Source organism: Indicator indicator, chromosome 6 (assembly GCF_027791375.1).
Source record: "Indicator indicator isolate 239-I01 chromosome 6, UM_Iind_1.1, whole genome shotgun sequence".
Lineage (NCBI taxonomy): Eukaryota > Metazoa > Chordata > Aves > Piciformes > Indicatoridae > Indicator > Indicator indicator.
Genome location: NC_072015.1, coordinates 9,229,293 through 9,243,228, shown reverse-complemented (window position 1 = coordinate 9,243,228; position 13,936 = coordinate 9,229,293). Strand labels below are relative to the sequence as shown.

Here is a 13,936-nt window from a genome sequence, read left to right as displayed (position 1 = left end):
CAGCCAGTGAATGAGATTGCCGAGCAAGACACATACACCCCCACCCACACAGCAGCTGCTCCTGCCGCTCCTGTCAATAGCTTCAACATACGAAGGAGACAAGCTGTCTTCAAAGGTGACCTGACTCAGATGCACAAAGGTTTAAGGACATTTCTACTGACATGTTTGCTAATTGTTTGTTGAATTACAGCTATCTCCTATTAAATAAAGGTATTGACCCAGCGGACTTCAGCTGGGCCCCTCCCCTCTCCTCTCCCTCTCCTCTCCCTCTCCTCTCCTCTCCTCTCCTCTCCTCTCCTCTCCTCTCCTCTCCTCTCCTCTCCTCTCCTCCTCTCCTCTCCTCTCCTCTCCTCTCCTCTCCTCTCCTCTCCTCTCCTCTCCTCCTCCCTCCCCTCCCTCCCCTCCCCTCCCCTCCCCTCCCCTCCCTCCCCTCCCCTCCCTCCCCTCCCTCTCCTCTCCTCTCCTCTCCTCTCCTCTCCTCTCCTCTCCTCTCCTCTCCTCTCCTCTCCTCTCCTCTCCCCTCCCCTCCCCTCCCCTCCCTTCCCCTCCCCTCCCCTCCCTCCCCATCCCCTCCCCTCTCCTCTCCTCTCCTCCCTCTCCTCTCCTCTCCTCTCCTCTCCTCTCCTCTCCTCTCCTCTCCTCTCCTCTCCTCTCTCTCCTCTCCTCTCCTCCCCTCCCCTCCCCTCTCCCTCTCCTCCCCTCCCCTCTCCCTCTCCTCCCCTCTCCCCTCCCCTCCCCTTCCCTCCCCATCCCCTCCTCTCCCCCTCCTCCCTCCCTCCCCTCCCCTCCCCTCCCTCCCCTCCCCTCCCTCCTCTCCTCTCCTCTCCTCTCCTCTCCCTCTCCTCTCCCTCTCTTCTCTCTCTCCTCTCCTCTCCCCTCATCCTGTCACTAGGCACCACCCTTGTCACCCACCCTTTAGATATTGATAAGCATTGATAAATGTCCTCTCCACCTTCTCCAGGCTGAACAGCCCCAGATCACTCGACCTTTCCTTGTATGTGAGACACTCCAGTCCCTTCATCACCTTTGTAGCCCTTCACTGGACTCTCTTCAGTAGCTCCATGTCTCCCTTGAACTGGAGGAACCCAGAACATGTACATGGGAGATCACAGAAATCACTTAATGGTGCTGAGGCAACCAAGCCCAGGCAAGGAAAACAGTTTGGTTGATTACTACAGGCTGAATGAAGCTGGTGGCTGGAAGAGGCTGACATTTCAGGGTTGGTCAGCTCAGATACACACAACAATCTTTTATATTTTGTAGCAAAGACATGTGCCTTTAATACTGGTTTGGCTTTGTAAATGTCTGCTTCGTGGCAATGCACAATTATTTTGGTTATTACCATTTAATATTTTATAAACATCACAAGAAACACTGGTGTGAAACAAGACTTTATGCAAGCTGCAATGCTTGAGTCTATCTTATTGTGGAAAAATGAGTTGGGGTCCAAGTCCAAAGACTTGGAGATATCCTAGCTCAGCAGCTGGGCAGATGACCTCCTATAGATTAGATGGACAAAGTGGAGCAGAAACTCACTGGGATGCTGAAAGGTCTCTTGCTGAACTGATGTGTACATCCAGTACTCTAACGAAAGACCTCATAAGTGCTTACGGGCCACAGATTCCCCACGAAGGTGCTTTTGGGTTTCCTTTGCATCTAAAATATTTGTATTTTAACTTAATAGGATACATAGGTTTAAACAATCCTGGATTAAAAGCTCTTTCATAAATTGCTTTGTATTTACTGTTGAATTTAAGTTGTACTCTAATAATTTCTGGTTTCCTTCAAATCCTACATATACAGTCAGCTACATTAGCTCAAGGCTAAATATCAAATTTTCCTCATATTTCTCTCATGCTCTGTTTTTCCATGCTCTGTAATGTCAGCTATGTTAGTGGAAATCTATATACAGCCAATAGTGTTGTTTTCAAGGTAGCAACATAACTGGACTAGAATCTAGACTGAAATTCTTATTTATACCAAGGCTTTATAAATTTTTAATGTTCATGGTCTAATTCATAAATCAGCCTTAGAATGTTGCTTTCCTTTCTTTTCCTTTATGAAGATTCATGAATGGCACATTTGATGGGCGAATAAAAGAGATCTCCAAGATGAATTATTCAGGAGAGCAAACGATATTCTTCTCTAAAGAAAATGATAGCTTTTAGAAATACAGTGCAGTATATACAGAGCATGTATAAATACAGGAAAGCAAGAAAATAATCATATAAACAACTGTTTTCAAAACAAAAAGATTATTTCTGATACCTAAATAATTGGTCAACATTGATTCAAGTGAAATATTAATCCAGAAATGTAGGGCGAAGTGCTGACCCTGTTAGTCAGTGACAAAACACTGACTTGAGGGGAACCAGGATTTGACCCCATCAGTGTGAAATATTTATAGTTCCTTCCAATCATAGAATCATAGAACTGTTTTGATTGGAAAAGATCTTTTAGATCATTGAGTCCAACCATTATCTAACACTACCAAGTCTGGTGCTAAACTGTCTCCTTCAGTACCACAGTGATTCTAAATACCTCTAGGGATGGGGATTCAACCACCTCCCTGGGGAGCCTGTTCCAGTGTTCAACAATCCTTTCAGTGATGAAGTTTCCTCTAATATCCAACCTAATTTCTTCCCCTGGTGCAATTCATTTTAAGCATTATATTTCAATATGCTTTATTCCTTTTCTTTACTCCTTCTTCCCTTTTAGGAAAAAAATTTGAAAGACACAAAGATAAGCTGGCTACAGGGACCAGATGATTGTTGTAGGTCCCTTCCAACTGAAATACTCTAGTCTTTTCCATTCTATTCCATACCGTTCTATTCTACCCCAGTATCTGGCTTAATTTATCCTATTTTTTTTTCTTTATAACCACAAAATTCTAAAAGAACGAACCCTTCTTTACTCAACAGAGGAAATCCTTCTGCCACAGCTGTATAGGAAATACATGTACTGAGACGGAGAGATTTCAGAAAAGAGGACTGGTCTTAAAAGGCTCTCTAAATATTGCAAAATAAAAAGGTGTCACTCCATTTGCCATGGAGAATACAAAGGGTAGAGCAAATGAGTGTGCTAGGCTCTGTGCTGCTGTGCCTGATCAGCTCCTTGTGCCTAATCTAGACAGTCATCATCTGTAAAATAATAATTTCTGCTGGCAAAATTGCATATTAATATGAGCAATGTACTGTACCTAAGGATTTTTTGTCAGCAGTTTCATTTTGCAGGAGGACATAAAACTGAGACATCCTCACTCTTCAAGTCCTCTGTTGAGGGAAAGGCTGAAGGTGCAGAAGCAAGCTGAGTGTGCTGTTGCCAGTGGCATTCAGGTTCTGTAAGGAAAAGCATAAATCGCCTCAGCATCTTTCAAGAACTAAGCAAAATATTTCAGACTCAAATAAAGTCATGGTCTCTTGCCCTCTGTTCTGTATCAGAGTAGTAAGTGTGTTTTACAGAAGACAGCTGTCAGTACCTAAACAGGTCCTTACAGGATGAGCCCAAGCATTGTGAATGTGGCGAGGTAAACGTCTTTATTTTCTGCCTGAGTGCTTATCTCACTTTCCCCTCACCCATCCAGCACAAAGCAACTTGGAGATGGACAAAACCAGCAAGGTATAGCAGTGGCAGAAGAGGGGATTGCAAATGTCACCCAGTAGCTAATTAACTGTTGTGGAAGAACAGAGGAATTCTGTCTCCAAGGGGGTTTCTTTGACTTACTTGGCCTGCAATAACTGCAATCAAGGTTATGCTACTTATGAACTGCCTAAATAGAGGCACAGTGCAGTTAAGTGCTTGGAACAACACGACATATATAACTGTCAGAATACACATTGCTTATCTGCTCACATTGCTAGTGCATTATATCCTACAAAGTGTTCTCTCTGCAAAAAATTACATCACCAAGCTATCAGTTCATGTGATTTTATCACAAATTATGCACAATTTTTTTCCACAAAATTTACATAATTTCCTAGAATCTGGTGATTGTGTAATTATTTCAAACAAAAATTAAGTTTCTAGCCCAGTGGGTTACATGATAAATCTTGCATTCATTACCCGATTACTTCCCAACATCTCAAAAATAGCAACAAAGAATGTCTAAAGTATTTCCAGCATTTTAAGAGGAAAAAAACCCAACATTTTCTGTGTGTCTGGATTTTTCAGTACTTCTGCTGCACCAGCTGTAAGGGCTTTCTTAGGCAACAAGAACACTGATGTCAGGGAACCATCAGTAAATCATCACAGGAAGAATTTTAGAGCTGGCTTTATGCTTTCTACCTCTAGGGGCTGAGAAAGAATATTTGCACTCTGGATTTACTAGGAAAAAAAAAAAAAGTAAACCATGGCAGAACGTCCTCAGCAATAAGCAGAAATGGCTCTTCCTGAACATGAGATAAAGAGATTTTACAGAATTACAGAAGAACTATGGTTGGAAAAGACTTTTAAGATCATCAAGTCCAACCACTGTCTAACTTATCCAGGGCCACTACTACACCATATCCTTGAGTATCACATCTAGAAGGCTTTTAAATACATCCAGGGATGGCAATTCAACCACTTCCCTGGGCAGCCTGTTCAAGTCTTTGAGAACCGTTTCAGTATAGAAGTTTTTTCTAATGTCTAACCTATACCTCCGCTGGCACAACCTGATGCCATTTCTTCTTGTCCCATCAATTGTGACTTGGGACAAGAGTTCAACACCCACAACTCCTTCCAGGCAGTTGTAGAGAGCGATAAGGTCTTGTCCCCTCAGCCTCCTTTTCTTCAAACAACCCCAGCTCCCTCAGCTGCTCCTCATAGGACTCAGTCTCCAGACCCCTCATCAGCTTCATTGCCTGTCTCCAGACAAGCTCCAGCACTTCAATGTCCTTCTTGTAGCAAGGGCCCCAAAACTGAACACAAGGTGTGGCCTCACCAGTGTTGAGGACAGTGGGACAATCACTGTCCTTCTGGTCACATTATTCCTGATACAGAAATACTATGACAAGGTGAAGAGCACAGACTTCTAACCAGATGCAGTTATCTCACTAAGATGCTTCACAGCTCACATCTGGGGCTGGAATAGTGGCCCAGCACCATGGTAAAGATGTCCTGATACTCTGTCAAAGCAGAACTGTATGTTGCACTACTAAGCTTGAAGTAGTACCTCACTACTCTTATGGTATCAATGCATAACCAAGGGACACTGACGGTCTCTTAACAGATCATCTGCAGCCTAGACTGAATGAAAGATGAAAACAGAAATAAGAAGCTCAAAGAGAAATGATAACAATTAGAAAATTAACACCGAACAGTGAGTAAGACCTCATGATTCCTTTTGACAACTGCTTCCACAGGGTTCATACAGAGCAAAAGAGTAGTTTCAGGTGACATGATAACCCTGCACTCACACACTTGAAGGTTTTGCTTTCCTTCCTTTCTCGCTAAAAGTTCCTTGCAAATTTCTGCCTGTAATTAAATGAAATGCATTAAACTTCAATAGAAATTCATATCAAACTGGCTTTATCTCATGACAAAGAAAACAGATAAGGCAATGGAAATACTCAGCAGAACCAAAGATCAAGCCTACAATATTCACTGAGCACCTTTCCCAAAAGAACAGCTCCACAGAACTGAATGAAACCAGGAAACTACCATTACTAGAAGTTGTCACAAGGATTAGTATTTGTGAGATCAGGATATTTTCCCTTTGGATTCAGCAAAGCCCTTAAACATATACTGAATTATAAACAAGTGAGTAATTCCATCCCTATGCGACAAGCTGCTTAAATACAGCTGGCATGCCTAAGTACTCTGCTACACAGGGATGCCATTACTTGCATACTTAATGATAAGCACATACTTATTATTTAACTTTTTATGTTGCCATGACTAAAGAGAAGCATACAACTGATTAACGTACAATTATGAACTGATAGTCCACACCCCCAGAGCTTACTGCATAAAAGAGACTACAGACAAGGGATCAAAAAGCAGTAGAGTGACATTTATGAGACTAAATGTAATTTAAATCTGCATTAATCATATTTTATAGGTGATCAGACTGATGACAGATTCAGCTTTATTTTATGCTGGTTTGAAAGAGGAGAAATAGTCCACTTGTTTTGGCAGACTCTTCCTTGTTTTTTTCTTTCCTGCCTCTTTCGACACTTGATCTGTACAAGATGTCCACAAAGTGCTCTTCACAGATGCATTTAGTTAATTAGCTGTACGTTGGTTTTCAAATTCTGGAGACTAAACAGCAGATTTGGTAAGCAAAAGGCATCTTGACACGTTCTGACTGCACTCCAATATTACTTAAGCAGATCTAACAGGTCACACTCCCCAAGATTTTCACATGATGTTCCGATTTCATAGAATCACAGAACTGTTTTGTTTGGAAAAGACTCTTAAGATCATCAAGTCCAACCATTATGTAAATCTACCAAGTCTGGTAATAAACCATGTTCCATAGCACCACATCTGTGTGTCTTTCAAACACTTCTGTTTAAAGCTGTTTTATTTTCATGTCAATAAATGCTTGTGCAATTTTAATTCATGCTAATATTTTCTACATTGTCCCAGCAAAGATAGACTTCATGGATTTAAGGAAATGAGTGGTGATATTTGTGGGTTTCTCCAAACTGATCTATGAATCATTTAGATGCAACCATAAACAGGGAAATTTCACATTTGTATACATTGAAAGTCCTTTTTCAACAAATACTGGGAAGGAGAATCATTAACATTTTCAACAGTTTCATTCTGTGAAAAAAAATTGTGTGCAAACAAAAGATGCACCAGAGTATTTTCTTCTAAGTAGGTTACAATGCTGTCATTCTATAGAGATTTTGATTGCCTGTCTTAGCAGCCTCTGATGTGCACTTTGGGATCCCTACACAATTTTACAAATGCATTCTTCTATAAAAGGGAATAAAACATGGCAGCCTTGGCACAGATTGTCTGCAGCAGCAAAGACAGAAAGTAAAATGGAAAAAAAAATTCTAAAGTTGTGATGTTTCATGAACTACTACATTTTAATTGTGCAACATCCCACAAGAGGGCTGTTACTGTGCTTCCTGCAGAAGAATAGGTCTTCATTGTTTCAGGAGGACTAGAGCATAGATTAGAATTGTAAAGGGGTTTGAACATTTTGATCCTGAAGGAGGTGATCCTGTCCCTATTAAAAAAAAGTGTACAAATAAAAACTTGTAATGTTGCAATTACTGCCATCAATGTACTTTCTACATGTAAGTCTAAGCCAAATATATGAATGTATTGTTAGACTGAGGACAAAGTACTCATTCCCAAAGCCTGATCTTCCAATCAGAATCACACAATCACAGAATGGTGGGGGTTGGAAGTAACCTCTGGAGATCATACAGTCCAACACCCCCCTGCTAAAGCAGGTTCACCTAGATCAGGTTGCACAGAATCCTGTCCAGGTGGTTTTTGAAAGTCTCCAGAGATGGATACTCCACAAGCTCTCTGGCAAGGCAGAGACAGTTTTTCCTCCTGTTTAAATAGAACTTCCTGTCGTCTATTTTGTGTCCATTGCTCTGTGTTCTATTTTGTGCCCCTTCCTTAGTGCTTTGCTTAATGACATTGGCAAATATTTTCAAAGCATATTTTTTATTGCTGTTCAAGCTTTCTTTTTCCTTTATGTCATCTAGTTAGCATTTTTACACAAACAGTATTTTGCAAAGTCCAAAATTTGCACACTTCTCATTCCTTTCTTCTCTTCACAGAGCTGTTGCTTGGCCTGAGTTAATAGCCACGAATTTCTTTAAGATTACCTGTCTTTTAAGATTACCTTTTTTTTTAATACAGAAACTGCAAGGCTCTTTAATATCATAGCTTTGCTTGTCACTGAGTTTCCTCTCTGTTATGAAGTCACATTACAATTATTGTATCTCCCTTGTTTCCCTGACTATATTTAGTGCATCTTTTTGTTTCCTTTACCTTAGTCTTAGCCTTTTAAGTTTGACAGCATTCTCCTGGGGAAGACAAAAAAGAACTTGTTTGTTTTCTGAAGAAAGCACTAGAAGACAGGCAGGAAGATGTGTTACAGGTAACTTGTTTTAGACATGTATGGCATCTGCCAGTTTGGTAGCCTCAGAAAACTTTCCATGGAAAGGAAATGCCCAAGCATTTCCCCCATTTTTTTACATGCCTGTGATATAAAGGGATGACATGGAGTGCTTGACTGTGCTCTTATAATAAGAGCTTGCAAAACTTTGACTACACTTTTCTTAAATTAAATTGACATTCTACAGAAATTCCATTGTATTTATCATCCTAAACTTTCCACTTACCATGCTGACACTGCACAAGTGTTGGGATTTTTCAATTTTTTTTTTTTTAATTCTATAGCATACGGATCTTGAGCTTTAATCAAAGGGTCCATATTCCACAGTAGTAAATGTAGTAGTTTCACAGTTTCTTAATCCTTTTGGGTTTTCTTTCAGAATGAGATCTCTTGGGCTTGTTTCTTGCTTCACTTAAGTACTTTGTGTTCTGTGCATTTTTGCAATGAGGTCTTTCATGCCATACTACCTTTTACTCTTTTGAAAGGTCTGTCAAGACTCTCTGGTTTAAAACCAATACTGTTCCGTTGATTTCATCTGGCTGTTTATACATGCCAAGGAAAACTAATTCTTTTCACTGTGTAAAGGAATCTGCAACACTCTTTTTCTGCAATTTCTGATGTTACTTATATTGTCTGCACTGGCATGTTTGGATCCCGAGCTGATGCTTGCAGTCAGCTTGCTTTTGCTTAATGCTGTCTTTAGGCACGTGAGGTCTGTGAGCTGTTTCCTTGTTAAAATATGACTTTCCTTATCCCCCATTTAACTGCTGCACAATAAAATTCTTTGTTCCATATTTTGTAATGTTGAGAGATGGACCATCAGAAATGAAATGCAACATTTTCTAAAATGAGCTACATATTTGATAGGTAAAAGCGCTACTCATTTTCTCACAACCACATGCTTGACGTGAAAAATATAGAATAACAGAATTTTGGGGGCTGGAAGGGACCTTAAAGATCATCAAGTTCCAACCCCCATGCCATGGGCAGGGACATGTTCCACTAGACCAGGTTGCTCAGTATATCTCGTCTTTTTTATTATCACTGACTGATGAATTATTTTTCCATTCAAGAGCAAACTGTTCCTTGAAAGCCTGTGAATTCACAGTCTTCTCTCAAGACTTCTGTGCAGAAAGCCAGCTTATGTGATACTTGGAGGTGAAGCAGATTTCACGTGGATGATCAGATGTCCCTTGGGACCACATTCTGATGAGCACTGTGTAATTGCAAAATGCACATGCTCCATTTGGCCAGTGGTACAGGCTAGTGGGAAGCCCACAGCGCCTGAAAAACAAGGCCTCGAAGTTTCCCTACTGGGGGAAGTCCTGGTTTTGTGTCCATGCTGAATGATGGCCATAGCTGCACTGTGGGCCCAGCTATAGGAGTGCTCAGGCTGGTACAGTTTAGTCCAACTTGGAGTAGACAGTGAATTTTATCAGCACATATGAGGCTGCCCACAGCCTCCTCTGTCATGTGAGCGGTCTGTCAGTTCCACCCTGAGTCAGCTCTCCCTTCCCTGTGTGAATCAGGCCTGTGTGGGATAGGGTGGTCACTTCACACTCACCTGTGCCTGATGGGCAGGGGAAGCCGCTACACCATTAACGGAGGACGATCCTTCCCTGAGTGCCTGCGCTCTACCCTGCTCCTCCCTGATGCTCCACCACTGCCATTTTCCTTTCAGGCTCTGAGCTGCCGCACCGCCACCGAGAGATACCTCTCCCTCTCTCTCCATTTTCACACTCCACCCACTTTTTGCTTTCTTTCTCCATCTCCGCCACCGTATCTCTCTCTTTCTGGACTTGTCTTTATTTGGCACTCCCGGAAGCTGCCGGGCATTTCTCTCCCTGCGTGCCCGGGCAGCTGATGTGACTGACTGACACCGGCTCCCGCTGAGAAGGAGGAGGAGAAGAAGAAGGAGGAGGAGGAGGAGGGAGAGCAGCGCCGAAGCGAGGCGAGGCGAGGGAGGGGGGAGCGAGTGACCGGCCACGGATTTTCATTGCAGAGAGGAGGGGAAAAAAAACGCTACACGGGTCATCAAAGCAGGTAACTCAAGAGCAGGCATCGGCGGGAGGGGCGGGATGCGGGGAGCGGCCTGACCTCCCCCGGCCCCGGCCAGGCTGGGGCGGGCCCGGCGCGGACGGGGCTGTGGGTGCCCTCTCGCCGGCGGTGGCGCGGCGGGTCCGCGGCGGCGGAGGCAATAGCGGACATCTTGAGGAGGGGGTATAATGAGGAGGGGACGTCTCCGAGCTCGGGACGGGGGCTGCGGGACGGGGGCGTGGAGCGGGCGGTGCCCTGGGCGCTATCTGGGTCAGGGCCCCACGGGCGCGCCGTGCTGCTGGCCCGGGCTCTGCTCAGCCTCTGAGCTCTCCTCCTGTCACCTGCGCCGGGCTGCGCGCGGAAAGCCTCCCCCAGTCCCCCGGGTGACAAGTGCAAAAAGCTGCGGCAGGGGAGTAATAGAGGGGGGAAATCCGAGCGAAATACCACAGCACATGAGGGATCCTCTTTGGGGCTGAATGCGGACCTCTTCCGCCAAGGCCCTGGTCAGCGCCGTAAAGGGACTCCCGGCGGTGCTTTCAGCCATGCTCCAGCCCCCTCCCTGGATCCCAGCAGCTCAGCTTTCTGACGGGTTATTAAAAATGCCCTCCGCTCGTTTATGCAGACCTGTCTCTGTCAAGCGATGACGATCTTGAACACTGTTAATTAGAGTAAAATGATCTGTTTTTGAGAGAGGCAACTGTACTGCTGGTGGGGAGCTGGGCTCTCAGGCCTTGGGTCCTCCCTTGCCAGGAGCCAGAAGTGGGTATGTGGTGAGAACTGAAGAGCCTTCAGGTTTAGCTCAGAGTAAAGGGTTAAACAGCATCCTAGGGCGGCAGATCCGAAGATGGAATATATACCTTCATACAAAAATACATAAGGAATTCTTCAAAGAGAAGACGATGTTCAGAGGGGCAGGAGGAAGGAAGAAATGAAGAGCTGTGAAGCTGAGAGGCTGCATTTTGCAGTAACTAGACACCTGAAAGGAAAAAGCCCCCCAGAGACACAGCCAGCACCAAAGCTGAGAACTTGTATGACCCCACCTAAAAACGTGAAATCTGTCCTTTGTTTCTGGGATTGCTGTAGAACTGTATCATAGCATTACAAGATCAACAGTGAGGATTTTCATCAAGTAAAATTCAGATACCATAACACATAGGGGCAGTCTTAAAAATGAAGACCATCTGGGGAAGAAAGTTGTCCTTATTTGCATTTATCTAAATGCAGTTATTTTCCAGTGATGGAAAATGCTTTCAGAAAAAATCTACATGGGCCAGTCTGTTAGGAAATAGTCGGAAGAAGTCTGTTTAGTAGTGGGGCTGTGTGAAATCAATAGTGCATATTTTTATTGTTTTATTTCTAAGCCAGGCAAAAGAGGCAATGCTTTATGGACTATTATGTTTAATTGTTCCGTGACACTGCAGTTAAGAAATTAGTCCTACTTCAGAAATGTAACTTTAGAAATCCTTTGGAATAGCAAAGTGATAGAGTTGAAACTCAAGAGTGAATTGGAACTAAGTAGAGTACTCTCAAAGCAGGCCTTCTAAGATACTACTGTGAGCTGGATATCCTAGTTTTATGCAGATTTTATCCTAGCATTTTTTAAAATTACTATGCAAATTATAATAAACTTTTTTCTGATTCTGTACATTTTCAACACAAGAATTTCATAACACTGATTCTATTTTGAGCAGGTTTGCACAAGAACAAAGGCAAAGGCAAGCCACCTTCTGTAGCATAGCCAGACACATACAGCAATAAAGCCCTTTTTGGTCTTTGGCATAATAAAAATGCTAGTCTTCAAAATATTATTATGATTCATTTGTGTCTTCCCCCTCAAATGCATGCTGCTTAACTCCGAATATCATGAATAAAAAATGTTTTCTCAATTAAATAAAAATGAAGAGGATGTGCATTATTTACTATTACAGCAGAACCAACCTGTGACATGTTTTGATAATTGTCAGCTATGGCACAAACTTCAGTGGAGATAAGGGCTTCGTGACATGCCATAAGGAGCAAAGGTACTAAGATGACATATATTAACCCCCCCCCATCATTAGATTTTCTAATCCCATTGTATAATTTTTATTGACCAGGTAAAATACATTTTAGAGCCTAAGTTAGTGAAAAAAAACCAAACCCATAACTAAAGATCCTCCAGGACTAAAATTTGTGGGAATCTGAATTAGCAAGTATTGGAAAAGAAGGAGAGTGCAGCAAGGAATTCTGGAAACTAGATGGATTGTATTCAGTTCCCAGCTGTGTATTCACTTGCAACTAATCTAGAACAAGTCAAATAATCTTTCCATGTTTCAGTCTGGGGCCTGTCAGTGACTTAACGTTTGCAAGTGGTTTGAACTCCGGAGAGAAAAAAGATGAACTGCCAAATGTGTTAAGGAAATACTCTTTGTGGTTCTGCACGGGTTTTAAGATCATGTGCAACAGCAGCAAACTTAGTAGTTGCAGTTGCTGCCTACCAGAACATCTGACCACATGAAAGAGAACATGATTATCATGGTTACTGGGGCAAGAACAAAGAAACACGATAAATGAGGTATAAATTACTGCAGTTATTCAGACAGCTGTTATGAAGTGGTTAAAAGATTTTGCTTGATGAAGCACCTGTAATATATAAAAATAATTTAAACTCCCTTCTCTAAAATTTTAAGTTACTCTTTTGCAATAGGATGAGCAATTGGGAACTTGTAGTTTCCCTGAAGTACAGAATCAGCTCCAGTTGCTTGCATAAAAATGAGCATTTTTGACAGATACAGTTTACTGACTTCTTCAAATAAGAAATTCTTTGAACTCTAAAGGCTCATCTACTTTTTAGAACTATACAAGAATATCAACACCTTTACTAAGCAGTATGTTGGAACTACAGAAGCATACGTAAGCACAGCTACATCTGTGGCAGGTGTTCTGCTGATTGAACTGGTTCAGCAGGGGTATGTATTTGGAGGCTTGTTAAACCCCTGTGATCTCTGTCACCATGTTAGCAAGACTTTATGGCATAGACACTGCTTTAGTCCATACACATACTGGCTGTTTTCTCTGTTTCATTTTGTCTGTGAAGTATTCTGACTCAAATTTCAGGGACTTCTTGTTACTAAGAAAGGTCCCATTGCAACTACTTTCTTGAGTGTATGCTAATGGGAATTGCTCTCTGACACACAGTATTTCAGAGAATAGCAGGCTAAGGAAATTGCTTGTAGAATCCAAAATACCAGTAGTAGTATGCTGGGAATCAAAGGCTTAATGCTTTTATGACATGTATTATAAAAAACAGATAAGTGCTCAATTACATAACTGAATAGTGTTGTGTTTTTCCAGGGAGACATGCTCAGATCCTGTGCATTAAAGTTATGTTTTGTATTAGTTTAAATACTTAATTAATTCCTTTTGGAAGGAATGCAAAGAATGATTTACATTTCCATGTGTAACCTGTCATTGTTTAGAGAGAAGCAGCAGAATAATTCACTTAACAGGTCTGGGTCTTCTAAAGCAACCACTGTAGAAAAGGCTGGCTTTACAAGCATCTAGGATGGATCCAGTTTGGTATTTATGGACTTCACAGTACTTCACACTAAAACAGAGAAGAGATAAACAGCCTAATGTCTCAGATCTCCTAAATGAGCAAAGTTGCATGGACTGTCATGAAAACTCAGTAGTAGTTACCTGTAAGTAGCAACCAGGTTATAGCAGGAAATAGGTCTTTTTCAGTAGCAGGTGGCCCATTTCATACTGAATCAGAAGCAAAGGCACAACTCATTGCAGTGCTACTGGTATTGCAGAATCAGTGGGCTGAATTTTAGAATGAGAGAT

At 42.3% G+C, this 13,936-nt stretch overlaps 1 protein-coding gene across 1 annotated transcript in view; it reads left to right on the top strand.

Annotated features, from left to right (window-relative positions):
• Nucleotides 1-10,092: 10,092 nt before the first annotated feature.
• Nucleotides 10,093-13,936, top strand: part of CAP2 (cyclase associated actin cytoskeleton regulatory protein 2) — a 74,321-nt gene continuing 70,477 nt past the window's right edge. Inside the window, exon 1 of the mRNA XM_054381558.1 lies at nucleotides 10,093-10,117. The gene's annotated coding sequence lies outside the window, so the exon portion shown is untranslated. The remainder of the gene's footprint in view (nucleotides 10,118-13,936) is intronic.